Source organism: Meles meles, chromosome 5, assembly GCF_922984935.1.
Source record: "Meles meles chromosome 5, mMelMel3.1 paternal haplotype, whole genome shotgun sequence".
In the NCBI taxonomy this organism is placed as follows: Eukaryota; Metazoa; Chordata; class Mammalia; order Carnivora; family Mustelidae; genus Meles; species Meles meles.
Window position 1 is genome coordinate 52,001,285 of NC_060070.1, and position 15,441 is coordinate 52,016,725.

The 15,441-nt window shown below is 36.6% G+C and overlaps 1 pseudogene; it reads right to left on the reverse strand.

The window, feature by feature from the left end:
• Window positions 1-494: 494 nt before the first annotated feature.
• Window positions 495-4,190, reverse strand: LOC123942131 (annotated as a pseudogene).
• Window positions 4,191-15,441: the final 11,251 nt, after the last annotated feature.

Sequence of the window (15,441 nt, forward strand, 5' to 3'; positions counted from 1 at the left end):
GAAAGATATACTGTGATTTTTATGGAGGCTCAATCACACAGGCATGATCAATTATTAAATCCACTCCTAGTCCCTCTCCCATCTTTGAAGAATGGGATGTGGAACTGAAAATCGCAAGCTTCCAATCGTGGCTTGGTCTTTCTGGTGACCAGCCCCCATCCAAGAACTACCTCTTTAGAAAAAAGACACTACTATTATTACCCAAGAAGTTCCAAAGGATTAAGGATCTCTGTATCAGGAACTGGAGTAAAAGACTGAATTGTAGGAGAAAATATTCTACTAGCACCCCTATTTACAAGGAACCTGGTTGCTGTAGCCAAGTTCATCATCATATTAGGAAACAATCTTGACAAGATAGTCAATGAGAGCAATGCCAGCCTCAGCATTGAAAGTGGAAGAGTGAGTGTTACTGTTAAGGTTCAGGAGACAACTTTGTATTCAGTGTAGCCTGAGATGCCCTTGAAGAAGCCCTCTGGTGCCTGCTTCATCACCTTCTAAATGTCATTGTATTTGGTAAGTTTCTCCAGGTAGCAGGTTAGATCCACGACTGACCTGTAGTGTTTGGACAATAAAACAATAATTTTAAAAGAATAAAATATATAAATGGTTTGTGTTTCTAATAAATTAAAATTGGGGGTGAGGACACAGAAGTTCATGCCAGTGAGCTTCCCATTCAGCTGAGGGATGACCTTGCCTACTACAGCCTTGGTGGTGCCAATAGAAGCAGGGATGATGTTCTGGGCAGCCTCTCAGCCATCACACCATAGCTTCCTGGAAGAATTGTCCATGGTCTTCTGGGTGACAGTGATGGTATGGACTGTGTTCATGAATCCCTCTGTGATACCAGATTTGTCATGGATGACCTTGGCCCAAGGGGCCAAGCAGTTGGTGGTGCAGGAGGCATTGCTGATGATCTTGAGGGAGTTGTCATACATCTCATGGCTCACACCCATCACAGACATGGGTGCATCAACAGAAAGGGCTGAGATGTTGACCCTTTTGGCCCCACCCTTCAAGTGAACCCCAACCTTCTCCATGGTGGTGAAGACTTCAGTGGACTCCACAAAATACTCAGCACCAGTATCACCCCATTTGATGTTGGCAGGATCTCCCTCCTTGAAGATGGAGATGGACTTTCCATTGATGACAAGTTCGCCTGTGCTGTGGACTTTGCCGTGGGTTGGGTCATCAATGGTGACAGTATCTACTTTGCTAGAGTTCAAATAGCCCTGGTGACCAGACACTCTATATGGCCAAATCCATTTACTCCAGCCGTCACCTTCACATCTCAGGGACATGCACCAGAAGATGTGGCTGTCTGTCAAAATGACAGGAGCAGAGAAATCATATTTTAAAATATTTTTATTTTGATGACAAAAGTTTGATAGTCTTCCCATCAATAAGAGATAATTTGAAAGTAATGTAAGAATATAGTGAATATCCACCTTAGTAATTACAAAATAAAAATTCAAAGGATTGATATTAAAAGAGATAACATTTAAATTTTGTCTTTTACTCTGTGTAAACTATTTGATGCTTTCATGGTGTATTAATCATTTATTATGCCAGCATATTGGAAGATCAATGGTGTGGGTAAAAAGGTAGGAAAGGTAGATTTTGACTTCGCCATTTCAGTCATTTTTAACCAGTGATGTCCAGCGTGATCTACACAGTCATTTTCAAGTGATTGAAATGAGTTTGTACAAGAAACAGTAATTTTAAAAGAATAAAAATCTTATACATGGTATGTATGTCTAATAAATTAAAATTTCCATTCAGTTTGATGAGCAATCTGAGATTTTAACACTCCCTTTAGTACTTTTGCCCATCTTGGAGGTTACTATTTTTACCCAAATTTTTACTGTAATGTATTTTTTTTTTTCTGTATTTAGTGAGTTAGGCTTCTGCACAAAAAGCTATCCAGGCAATCAACCATAGGCATGATGAGCATTTCAAAGAAGAGAAGATATGTGTGCACTTCTGAATTATATATTCAAATTCATTTTTCAGAAGTATTAATGTCCTCTTATTTGTTTGTAAGATACCTGAACAGACCATCATCCCTTTGATAATATCATGTAATAACTAGGTACATAGGTCTGAGCCTGATGGTGTAAGCTCAGATTCCAACTCCCATCATCTATTTGTTGAAAAACATGGATAGATAAGTAAGCTAACACTTCCTTACTTTTCTCATCTATAAAATGAGGACAGTAATACTCCCCATATCTTATTATTGCTAGCAAAGTTAAAGGCTTAATACATGTAAAACATTTAGAAACTTTGTTCCTAAATTTCCTCTTGCATGAAGTGAGGATAATCATACCATTTCGTAGCACTATCATGAGACTAAACACTTTTATATATGTAAAGTGATCTGAATGGTGCTTGGCATTTGGTCACTGCTATGTAACTACAAATGCTATTAATATTTTTACTTTATTATTATTCTAATGTCCAGTGTACAATAACTCTCTGCTATTACTATATAGTACAAATAATTTGGTTTATGCTATATTTTGTAAAGTTTTGAATTTTTATGCAATGGTAACATTTTATAGGCCAATGGATGCTAGTCATGCCATTACATTCTTTACATGGTTGTCTTAATCTGCTTGGGGTGCCATAACAAAATTCCATAGATTGAGTGGCTTAAACAACAGACATTTAGTTCTTATACTTCTGGAGTCTGGAAAGTCCAAGATCAAGGTGCTGGGAGATTCACTTGCTGTCAAGGGACTTCTTCCTGACCTTAGATGGCTTTTTTTTGTTCTTTTTTTTTTTTTTTTTTTTTTTGCATTTTCATCACATGGAAGAGAGAGCAGGAGAGCTCTGGGCTCTTTTTGGCCAGAGGGTCAAAGCTCTTTTGGCCAGAACTGTTTTTGTCTTCTTAAAAGAATACTAGTCCCATCATTGGCGACCCCACTCTCAGGACCTCGTCTAGACCTAATTACCTCCCAAAGGCCCATCCCTCCGAAAATATCACATTGGAGATATATGAATATGAATTTGAGGGATTTGGGAATGCAAATATTCAATACATAACAATAATTGTCTCATTTCAATCTCTGTGTATCTTACAGGTTTGATGCTTTTATTATACTACTTTTCAAATCAGGAAACTACTCCTTTCCAACATATATTTGAAAAGTTGTTTTAACTTTTTATATTGGACTTGAGATTCATCATTGTTAAGCTTTATAGGTACATTTATAAAGCTCCAGTTATATATATATATATACACACACACATATATATATTCTATTTTTATAGTTTCATGGAGAAATGATTAAAATAATAAAACAAAGGATGTCATATTTATCATGTTTTATTGTTAACAAAAAAAATTTGTAAAATAATAAACAGAAAAACTTAATACAGGTAAGGTTCCTCTTACCATTTTGTCAGAATAAGCATACTTTATTTAGCTGAGACACGAATTTGAGTGCATATGAAATTCCTATGTCAACCTTTGACCATAATTTATTTGATTAATCTTTTTCAGTTACTTTGTTATTGAAATTCAACTTTATAAAATATTGTTAGTCTATTAGCATCCAAACATTTTATTGACGTGTTTCATTATAGAATAGTCTCATATATCATGACATTGATTTTTTAAAGATATATATCAGCAGTATATTTTGCTTTATCGCTGATTCTATTGCAAAAAAAGAGGGCGGGGTGTTTGGATCTAGCTGGCCATGATTGTGGAACTAAGCACATATAAACACTTCCATGGTACCCTCTGGAATTCTTACTCTGTTATTTAAAAGGTTCTGAGGACTGAGCTGTGTCTGCAGAATGAAGACTTGTTCTGTTTTGTTTTGGTTTCACTCTCCAGGTACCTGTGACCAGAAAGTGGAATTGCTTTCTTTCTTTCTTTTTTTTTTTTTTCTTCACATTGCTGGTTCTTGTAATTTTTGTAATTTCTTCTACTCTATCTTGCCAAACTTCGCTATTCTTTTGATATTCATGATATTTAACTATTAAATCGCCTCCCTTTTTCTGAATTTTCCTTCTTTCATTAAAGTCTTTAGTTTTTTACTCAAAATCCCTTTCTCCATTCTATTCTTACTGTCAATGAGTCCCTCCAAAGGTATTTTATCCCAATTCTCTTCTGCTACTTGCTGAAATGACCTCTCAGCCACTGCTTTTCCTAGAAACTCTGAAAGTGTGATTTCAGACATCTCGCTTTCCATCCCAACACCCCTGTATCATCCAGTTCCACTGATAGGATTCCTCAATATTGAAGCTGCTAGTCCACTAACCCCATAATTTTCTTACTAACCATCATTCCTCCTCACACCTCATTCTACTCTTTGCTCAGTTTATATCCCATGGTCTATTTGGCCTTTGCAAAAGCGCTGCCATCTTTGAGCTCTGATGTTCTCTGCCAGCGGTAGTCCAAGTCCTATGGAATCCAGTCATCCAGCTTTTTCTTGTCTGTACCCTAAACAGCTGAATTTTGCACAGAAAAATAACATAATTCAGGATAGCTAGCTTAAATACTTGGGTACCACCGGCAGGAAGTTTTACAATGCATTCCTAGTAAGCTTTGAAGCCTCTCTTTTCCAGATCCGTGCTTCTTAAAGTATTTTCCAGAAACTGGTGCTCTTTTATAAGCCATTTATTAGGGGTCCATGAAAAGTGAATTTGCAAACTTTTAGAGCAATTTCAAAGAATAAGTTTAATGCTCCTGAATCTAATGTTAGACAAGTCTTGTTTCAGTTTTGTCTGACTTTTTAAAAATTTAATAATCCAGTATTTCATTTTTATTTTATAAAAGTATTTGTTCATGGTGGATTGGAAATAAAAATAAATGGTCTATTACCTTGGATTATTTGAGAAACACTATCTTGAATGATTATTTCATACCTTCTCCTCTCTTCTGGAACCTCTCTTTACCTTCCTTATCTTGCAGAAGATGGAGCTGTCTTCTACTTCAATGAAAAAGAACATAGAAGCTATTGGAAGGGAGCTCTGTCTCCCTCTCATTACCACGTTGGGGATCGTACCAGCACCTGCCCTGCCACTGCCCTCCCTTGCTCTGGGGAAGAGGCCCCTCCCTCCTCTGCATCCTCACCTTTCACCTGTGCTTTGGGGCCCCTTGTCCTTTCTTACCTTGTCAGAGATTTGCTCTGCAGTTTTCCCTTTCTTCAGCACGATCTCTGGATAATTCCCACGAATCCTGCAAACATATTGCAGTATCTCTCATCTGAAAAAGAAAAGAAACAAAGGCAAATATGTGAATCTAAGTTCAATATTCCCACAAGGTCCTCCTCCATTTCTCTGCTTGTCCTTCGCATCAGAAGTTCTCAAAAAGAATATGGGAAAGCTGAGGACTCTTGTCTAGAGGAACACCCAAGCTCCAGCTTGGTGGGGCACCCCAGATTGTAGTTTCTCATTGTAATTGGTTTCCCTGTCCTGGGGTAATATGTGAGTTCTGCACCACTCACAGGAGAAATTTGTAATTATTTATTTGGTGGTGCAGACAGATAAGCCTCATTGTCCACACTTTTTATTAAGCATATCACTGAGCTATTCATAGACTTCTCAAGGCAGTAGACTAGAGCAACCACAGCAGGGCCTTTGCTGGCTGCTCTCTGGTGGCTCTGACTAAGTATGAGTCACAGCAAGGGCTTACCACTAAGGGGGATTTCCTCGATTTTTAGGCAGAGTAAGTTTAGTAAGCCTATTTCTCTGAACACTGCTTGTCTTTATTGATTATTTCATATTCACCCCTCTACCTCCAGTTGGGACAAGCCTTCAGGGATTAAGAACTCAGCAATATTTCTTGATGAATAAAGAAGATGTTCATTATCTACTATATTCTAAAATTAAATGTTTGCAAATATGCGTAATCAGCAATAGTGAATAATGTGTTTGGTGAGAGGACAACCTGGAAGACGCTGATGGAAATTCTGATGGGGAAGTAAATCTCTTTCTGGTTAGGTGAAGGAGAAAAATATTATAGTGTTGTGTAGATAAATACTCTCTTATAATAGTAATCATTATTAGATATTGTCAGATATTCAGTGATTCATTATATTATATATAATATGTATAATACATAATATAAGGTGAAATATATATATAATATATATAATATAAGGCAAAAGCCTTATATATTATATTATTCATTACATTAATATTTTAAGATAATCATTTCTAATTGTCCAGAATGAAAGGATATATTGACCTTAACAGAAAAATAATTTTGAGGTAAATTAAGCATCAATGAAAATTATAATATGAATATTGGTTTTTGCTGGCTTTTTACTTACATTGGATCATTGTTTTATTGATCTCCTAAATAGCTATCTATATGAGAGCCCATTTTAACTTAACATTACCTTTCCATCAAAGGATATGAATTCTTTATTCAGTTCAATAGCTTTTTTTTTTTAAGATTTTATTTATTTATTTGACAGAAGGAGATCATGAGTAGGCAGAAAGACAGACAGAGAGAGATAGGAGGAAGCAGGCTCCCTGCCCAGCGGAGAGCCCCGATGCGATGCAGAGCTCAATCCTAGGACCCTGGGATCATGACCTGAGCCAAAGGTAGAGGCTTAAACCCACTGAGCCACCCAGGCACCCCGCAATAGTTTTTTTAATAGACAAAATTATAAATGATTTTTGTTTTATTCATCAGTGACTTTACAACATGAAGACAGAATGGTTAAGAAATGTAGCCATCACACTGTATAGATATGACGTGATCTTTCATTCCTGGTTCCTTGAATTACCTAATTATAAAACTGTGCTACTCAATAATTAAGTAATACATTTTTAGAGTACAAAACCAAAGCAAAACTACCATTTTATCATTTGTATCAGTATATAAATGACATTTATTGCTGGTTGCAAGTTTTTGTAAGTTCTAACAGTGACCCTCTATTACTTGTCATGTCAAATAAAGCTCATGCACCCCTATTCCAAGTCTAATGTGTTTATGAGGGGTGCTGCCATTAACCTACTACTGCCATCCCAGTCATTCTTTCATCAGCAAAAAGCGAGTATTTAATCTATGGAATGTCAGTAAGAGGACTTCATTAGAATTTTTCACCTTGGTACCAAAGTGAGCTGCAGCCATATTCTTGTGATAGCAGAGAGCATGAAGGCACCATAATAGCAAGAAGCAGAGAAGAGAATTAAATTAAATTAAATTAAATTAAAATCAGTAAATTCTTCCACCTAAGGAGTTTGAAATGAGTTTTGATATAACCGACTGATCCCTAACTCTGCCAGGATTCTAATTATATCCCCTAACAGTGTATATCTCAGTGAAGAGAAGAGTGTTTACACGGATTGGTTAAGTCTTTTGAATCAATACCTTGGTGGCTGAGTTGGTGCCAAACTACCTGTCCTTGAAGAGGGACTATTCCTTTGAAGTAACCACTGGCAGAAATTTGTTGGGAAGCAATGATGATGATAAACATAGGAGCTAGCTCATAAAATATCTGTGAGAAATAGTAAGTCTTAGTGACATTTACTGTGAAATTTGGAACTCAGTACAAACTGAAGAGAAGATGTCCCCCTTTACAAGAGGCGTGATCATCTGTACAAGTGCTACGAAGTTACTGTCAACGGCCTAAATGTAAAAACTAAGTTGTGGCTGAAAATATACTTTGTACACAATAAGGAACTATGAAATTCAAGTTCTACTCACTGCAGAGAGGGAATAAAGGCATGGTATTGCATTGATCTGTTTTTTACACTAGACTTATTCTGGAAAAATCATAAAATTTGAGGCCATACTTTTTTTCTCATCAAAGAAGGCATTTAATTAGATATTAAAGACCATTTCATGGTTAGCAGGACCATTTTTCTGTACAGAAGCTTGAAATGTTGTAATTGTATTGATGAGCTATATGTTCCTATTTTAGAGATCCATCTTTATTCTTCAAAAAGAGCCACAGTAACATACTGACATAGTCACACTCAGTTTCACTTTTTTGTGTGACTTGATTAGTATGCCAGATGATATAAACTTAGCAATATACCAACTGTTTTGAAGATTTAAAAAAGACATGTAAAATGCTTTTGCCTTCAAGGATATTTAGTAAGGATTTATAACTAATTCCCAGAGAAATGATAAAGTCTGTTAAATGGTGTTTCTTACAAATATATTTTCTGTACAAGACAGGTCAGTTTGAGAATGAAACCTATCACTGGGGATAGGAAGGCTCAATGTTGAGGAAAGTGAGGTTTGGAAGGGATAATAAAGATCACTGTGGTCAGAGAAAAGACGTGGAGTTTTCAAGGTATACAAATGGAATGGGCTATTGTGTGATGGAGGCTGTGTGGATATTAACTTGAGTGAATCTGTTGAAAAATAACTAACTCTCTATCTCTCTTACCACCATGAGAAAATGTCCAAACATTTCCACTAACTTTGTAGGGTCTGTATATGAGGGTCTGATTTAAAATAAAACCTCTTTAAAGTACACACTTTGGAAGTGCTGTGGGAATATGGCAGAAACAATGTTTGGAGCCAACTCCAAAAGAAAAATAGAGAAAGGCAACATCCTGTATTTTTTCTCTAACTATATCAATCTTCCCAAGGAACAGATGTATGGAAAGGCACTATTGCTTCCTAAATGGTAAAGGAGAAAAATAGTAGGGGAAAAGATATATGGGGGTAGAGTTTGAGAAAGAAGCTTCAGTTAACTTTCTTGTCTTCAGGCATCATAACATAACATTGAGTTAGACCAATACATTTTCTGTTGGGGACTCATGAGTGAGTAGTCTTTCAATCCCTAACATAGCTGCAGAAGAGTGGCCTTGGGCCCAGAATATTGCCTTGCAGAAAGATAAAAAGCCCTTATAGCACAACCTGTAAATTTGTCTTTGGTTGGAATTATCTTTCCCTGTTCAGGTCTGTTGTGTAGTTTTCTGCTCAGCTTAAGTGTGTGTTGATACGGTTGTTCTTTCAGTTTTGTAGGGGAGGGAAAATGCCCTTCACCTTCAGGACAAGAAAGATGCATGCAGACCTTCTCCCCATATCAGCTGTGGAATGAGATTTGCTGACCATGGGGTGCTTGCTCTGCCTCTCTTCTGTGTGAGAAAAGTGGTGTTCCACCCACCTGTATGAGTCATGTCTTCTTGGTGACCCTAACACTAGCAAACCATGCAGTGGGTTGACATCCTGGAACTGTTGTTCCTGGTGGTAAGCACCAGATGTCATTCCCTCAATGTTTTCAACTGAGAACACTAAAGCACACTCTGTTTTCTCCCTGTGATACAACTAATTCTCTAGACCTACTTTTTTTCCCCCAAGTGTTTGCATTTCTTAGCAAGCACCTGTGTCACCATGATTAATAATAAGTCTTAAGGGCAGATAATGGAATTTCCAGATGCTAATATTCACTGGGTTGTTTCTGAGATGATCAATTCTATATAGTATGCTCTAGGAATGTGTGAAGAACACTAATAATTTTTTTGAAATGTGTTCTAGTTAGAAAAAAAATTGTAAGACATGGAAAACACTTATTTATAGTTCAGAATTGTTTCAGTCATTGAAAAGCATTGCCAAGCCGAAATTAATTTGTTCAACATTTTTAATTTTCACCTTGTGTTTGGAACTGAAGATGGGATAGAGTTATAAATGTTGTCATAATCTTTTACAAATTGTTTACAAATATCTATTAAATAACTACTTTTTATAAACCTTAATTCCTGCATATGCCAGTTGACAAAGTCAGGGAGGTCAGTAGATTCTGCTGTGGATTGAGGAGGAGGGAATAATAAAATCAAAGCAATGTTTTAGAAATAATGATATATCTTCTTCTAATTTAGCCTATACTCCTGGACTATCTTATGTATCAGTAACTTAGCTTTTGATTATAGTTCCTGGATATTGCACTGAGATGGGTGTCATTTCAGTGGATATGGCCACATTCTAGAAAAAGCATAGTAGCACAACACTGTTAGCACTTCAGAAATCTGACTTCATTAAAGAGTTCTCTCTTCTCACTATAGATGTCAATATGCTCATTTGCAAAATCAAGTAAATACAATTTCCTAGTATCTGTTGTCTCACAGTTTAATTAAGGCTGTAAATTCTATAAAAAGTCAAATCTGTGTGCAAACAGACATAAAGATCTTTCAGATGCTTTGATTTATGACCCTATGCAACTCAGCTAGATCTGATTCACTACAAACACAAGGATCATAGAGTTTGTGGCCCCTTACCAATTTGCCTATTCAGTGAATTCATTTATTCATTTAAAAAATAATAATGTTGAGTCCCCATAATGTGCCAAACACTATTCCCGAAGCCAGACAAACAACCATAATAAGACAAGTCAGATGAAGTACTTGTCCCTCTGGAACTCACATTGTAGTAGAGGCACAGAGACAGACAATAAATAATAACAATAGCACTAATTAAGATCATTTTAGATCATTGTAAGAGCTATGAAGAAAACAAAGGTTATGCAAAAAAAGAATCACTGTGCTTCTGGGTGGGGTGGATGATGTGGGAGACCTCTCTGAGGAGATTACATTTGAAATCAGAGTTTAATAACAAATAAACAGTTGTGAGAAAATCTTCAGAGCATTTTTGGTAGAAGGAAGAACAAGAATTAAGAAACTAAAGCAGGATTGAGGTTGGGTATGTCTAAGGAAATAAAAGACAATAAAGATAACTATCAGGTGACTAAGAAGTATAGTGGCAAGGAGGGACATCCACGGAGGAGTCGGGATTTAAATGATAAAAGGCCTTGTGAGACATATTAAAGGATTTGGATTTTGTACTATATACAAAAGGAAACCGTTGGAGGTTTAGGCATGATATGGTTTACATTTTATGAAATCATTTAGGTTATTCTGTGGGTAATGGATTATAGGGAGGGAGACAGGAAGAAGTTCCGAGATGATCACAGTAGTTCAGTAACGAGATACTGATGGTAAAACTGGGGTATTAGGACTGAAAATGAAAAAAAAATGGAAAAAAGACGGATTCAAGAGAGATTTTAGATGTAGAATTATAGAATTCTGGAGCTTGAATGAATGATCTGAGGAAAAAATCAAGGATTTTTTTGAGAAAGAGTGAGCACGTGAATGGGGGGAGCAGGGGCAGGGATAAACAGACTGTGTACTGAGTGTGTAGTCCTATGTGAGGCTCGATCCCATGATCTGAGCTGAAATCAAGAGTTAGATGCTTAACCAACTGAGCCACTTAGGCACCCCAGGGAGGACCTTTTAGTTCTTGGTTTAAGCCACTGAATGGGTGGTTTTCCATTTACTGAGATACAGCTGACTAGACAGGAATGAATCTAGGAGATCAATAATTCTAATGTGACCATGTTTTCCATGACTATTGAATATCTGTGTGGAGAGGTCAAGTATGCAACTGGTTTTAGTAGTCTGAAGGTCAACAAGAGGGTCATGATACACATGTAGAATAGCAGGAATAAAAATGAAATGTAAGGCTATGGGACCAGATGAGAGGAAAGTTAGAGGTGAATGGAGATACACTCTAACATTTGAAGCTCAAACAAAGGAGACACAGTGAGCAAAGTGACTACAGCAAGCAGTGAGTAGGACAAAGAAGCAAAAATGGGAGTGTTTCAATAAAGAGGGCATGAGAAACTGGTCAACTGTGTTGCAAGCTGTTAAGAGACGGGGTAAGAAAAGGGTAGAACTAGATGTCCTGGGACTGGTGTTACCTTTTTAGATAATATGCCAAAAAGCAAGATCATGAAAGAAAGAACTGATAAGCTGGATTTAATTAAAATAAACTTTTGCTCTTTGAGAAATGGTCACGAGAATAAAATGGCAAGCTGCAGCCTGGGAGAAAATATTTGCAAAAGCCATCAGATAAAGGGCTGTTATTCAAAATATACCACATCTTCAAACGTGTATATAATGGAATATTACTAAGCCATCACTCATCTGTGAGGAGACTTCAAAACAGATGAACAGAGGGGAAGGGAAGGAAAAATAAGGTAAAAACAGAGAGGGAGGCAAACCACAAGAGACTCTTAACAACAGAGAACAAACAGGGTTGCTGGAGAGGAGGTAAGTGGAAGGATGGGGTAAAGGGGGAGGTATTAAGGAAGGCACTTGCTGGGATGAGCATAGGGTGTTATATGGAAGGGTGAATCACTAAATTCTACCTCTGAAACTAATACTACCTTATATGGTAATCAACTAGAATTTTTTAAAAGATTTATTTATTTGAGAGAGAGAGTACATATGAATGGGAGGTGGTGGTGCAGAGAGGAAGCAGACTCCCTGGGACTCCATCTCAGGACCCTGAGATTATACCTGAGCTGAAATAAAGAGTCAGAGTCAACTGACTGAGTCATCCAGGTGCCCCACTAACTAGGAATTAAATAAATCTTGAAAAGGAAAAAAAAAAAGACCATCATACAAAATACATAAAAAGCTTTTAAAACCCAGCAATAAGAAAACAATCTGATTTAAAAAATGGTCCAAAGACCTTAATAGACATCTCACCAAAGAAGAGATAAAGATGGCAAATAAGCACATGAAAAGATGTTCAATGTCCTATCTCATGAAGGAAATGGAAGTTAAACAACAATGAGATGCCACTCAAACATATTAGAATGGCCAGAACCTGGAACAAGGACAACAGGGAAATGCTGGTGCTAAAAAGAAAAGAACTATCAAGCCATGAATACACATTGAGAATCTTAAATGCATATTACTAGTGAAAGGAGCCAATTTGAAAAGTCTACATACTGTATGATTTCAACATACAGTTTGTGATATTCTGGAAAAGGCAAAACTATGGAGACAATAAAGAGATTAGTGATTGCCAGGGGTTGGGAAGAAAGGGATGACTAGAGATATCTCAGAAGATTTTTAGCCCAGTGAAAATGCACTCTGTGTTACTGTAAGGGTAGATGTGTCATTATACATTTGTCCAAACCCATAGAATATACAACACCAAGAGTGAATCATAATGTAAACTATGGCCTTTCAGTGATTATGATGTGTCAGTGTAGGTTCACCAATCATAAATATACCATTCTGGTGGGAACGTGTTGATAATAGAGGAGGTTATACACTTGTGGGAATAGGATGTATACGGGAAATGTCTGCATGTTCCCCTCAATTTTGCTTTGAACCTAACATTGTCTAAAAAAGTAAAGCCTAGGGATGCCTGGGTGGCTCAGTTGGTTAACATCTGTCTTTGGCTCAGGTCATGATCCCAGGGTCATGGGATCAAGTCCCACTTTGGGTTCCTTGCTCAGTGGGGAGCCTGCTTCCCCCTCTGCCTGCCTCTCCCCCTAATTGTGCTCTGTCTCTTCTCTATCTGATAAAGAAGTAAATTCACTTGTATCTGTGGAATGGTGGGGATAAAAGGTTGATTAAAGGGATTGGGTGCATGACAGGTGAGAAAGAGGAGCTGGTGAATATGAACACATATTTCAGGATGTTATCCTGAATGCGGTATAAAGAATGCAGCAGGAACACAAAAGTGCATAGTGTTCAATGAGGTTCATTTCCAGTTATAAATCATGAATGGGATAAATTTATAAAACTAGAATTAAAACTAGGAATCAGAATGGGGGGAGAATGAGAACATGGAAGAAAGGAGAAATTAACTTATATTTGAAATCTTTTTGTTAAATAAAATATTTTTTAGTTCGTTAAGCCTTTTTTGTATAAAACCCAAACAATTTGGTCTATAGTACTTTAAAAATCTTAATATTTGTGAAATTTTCAAAAACTTTTTTAAATCTTTATTTTAGTTACTTATCTGAAAGTTACAAGATGTACCCATACTCACTGAAACTCCAATTTTAGAGTATTTTCATAAAGATCTGTACAAAACCCTTTTTATGTATTTTCACCATATTTTTTCCATCCCTAATCTATCATTTAATAGCAGAGTAACAAAAGTAATAGAGTATGGGAGAAATATGTAGGCAAGAAAAAAATAAACATTTTAGCCGTGATTTATGACTACACATGGAACTAATGGAGTTGAAAGATACAGAAATCTGTTAAGTGAAAGATATAGCAAAAAAAAGCCACACTCATGTTTATTGAGAGTTTGTGATGGGTGTAAATGAACCTGAGATATGTTGTGGACTGGGATGACACCTCATTGTTTACGTGGGAGGTGAGAGATCATTGAAATTATTAGAAATTAATGATGGAGTCAGGTTTGGCCAGAATAGAACAGACAACACTAAATCTGACTTTCTTAACACTTGCTTATCCAGCATGATAGAATTTATCCTGTTGTGTTACTGGAAAGCCACTTAACAGACTAGTCAGTCTCATATTCATATTTGGACAAAGTTTATAATTTATCTACTTGCTTTTACTGAATTATTCTTGCTAGAGTAACAGTGTTTCCAATTTATATTCAGAAAATGTTATATTCAGGGAATTTAAGTTGTGGCTTTTCCCCCCATTTAGTTATTGAATAATCAATGACTCATTGACCCCTGTAAATAACTTTGGTCATACTGGTAATTGAAGATCAAAGTCCTCTTTATGATGCAAATACCCTGAAGGAACACACCTGGGAGCTTTCAATCTGAAACGCAGAACAGTATAAATGGATGGATGGATGGATGGATGGATGGATGGATGGATGGATGGACAGATGGATGGAAGAAGTTAGAGTTCCATAAATGTGTACTATACAACTCAAGACCTCATCCAGGAGACTTACTGTAAACACTGGTCCCAAGTTTTAGTGCCATTCTACTCATTTGCTTGTGAGGTCTCAGTGAAGTCATTTAGTGTCCCTGTTTTTGTTTTATCTGTGAATTTGGGATGATGCTACCTATGGAATAAAACAGAAAGGCTTTAAGAAGAGCAGAATGCTAAATATCTATGTTTATCTGCCTGGTTGTATAACGTGACCTTCCATTCTTCTGCTTCTGTATCACTTAAGTGAGAGGACTAGGCTAGTTTTTGTTCGTCCCTCTCCCTCAACTCTTAGAACAGTTTCTCCTTCTAATGACAACCATTGGTCTTTTCCTAGCTTCTGAATTGGAGACAAGATTATTTGACCTTGTTTTCTCTCCTCTGTGCTGTTTTTTTAGCAGTGACCGCCGAAGCACACATCCACTTTGTTCTGTTTATTTATACTCTCTAGAACAAAATGACATTTCCTCAACTCTGCACTGGTTTTTCAGCTATGGCAGATAAGCAAAATCTACCAGATTTTCATTCCCCTATGAGAGACAGCTTCTAAAGTCTCACTTTATTTGTAGATATTTCTTGTTGAAGAGTCATTAATATTTAAAGGAAAAGCCATATGTGGCAATTAAGTGAAATTTATAATTTTAAGAGAATTTGAAAAGCCAATTAATATATCAGTAGTTTCTAGAGAGTTTAGAACTCAGTCCCAGGGAGATTATTATGAAGACTTAGTAAAAATGGAAAAAAACTCCTGTAAACATTTTATATGGTATGTAAGAAAAAATATTTTACCAATAAATG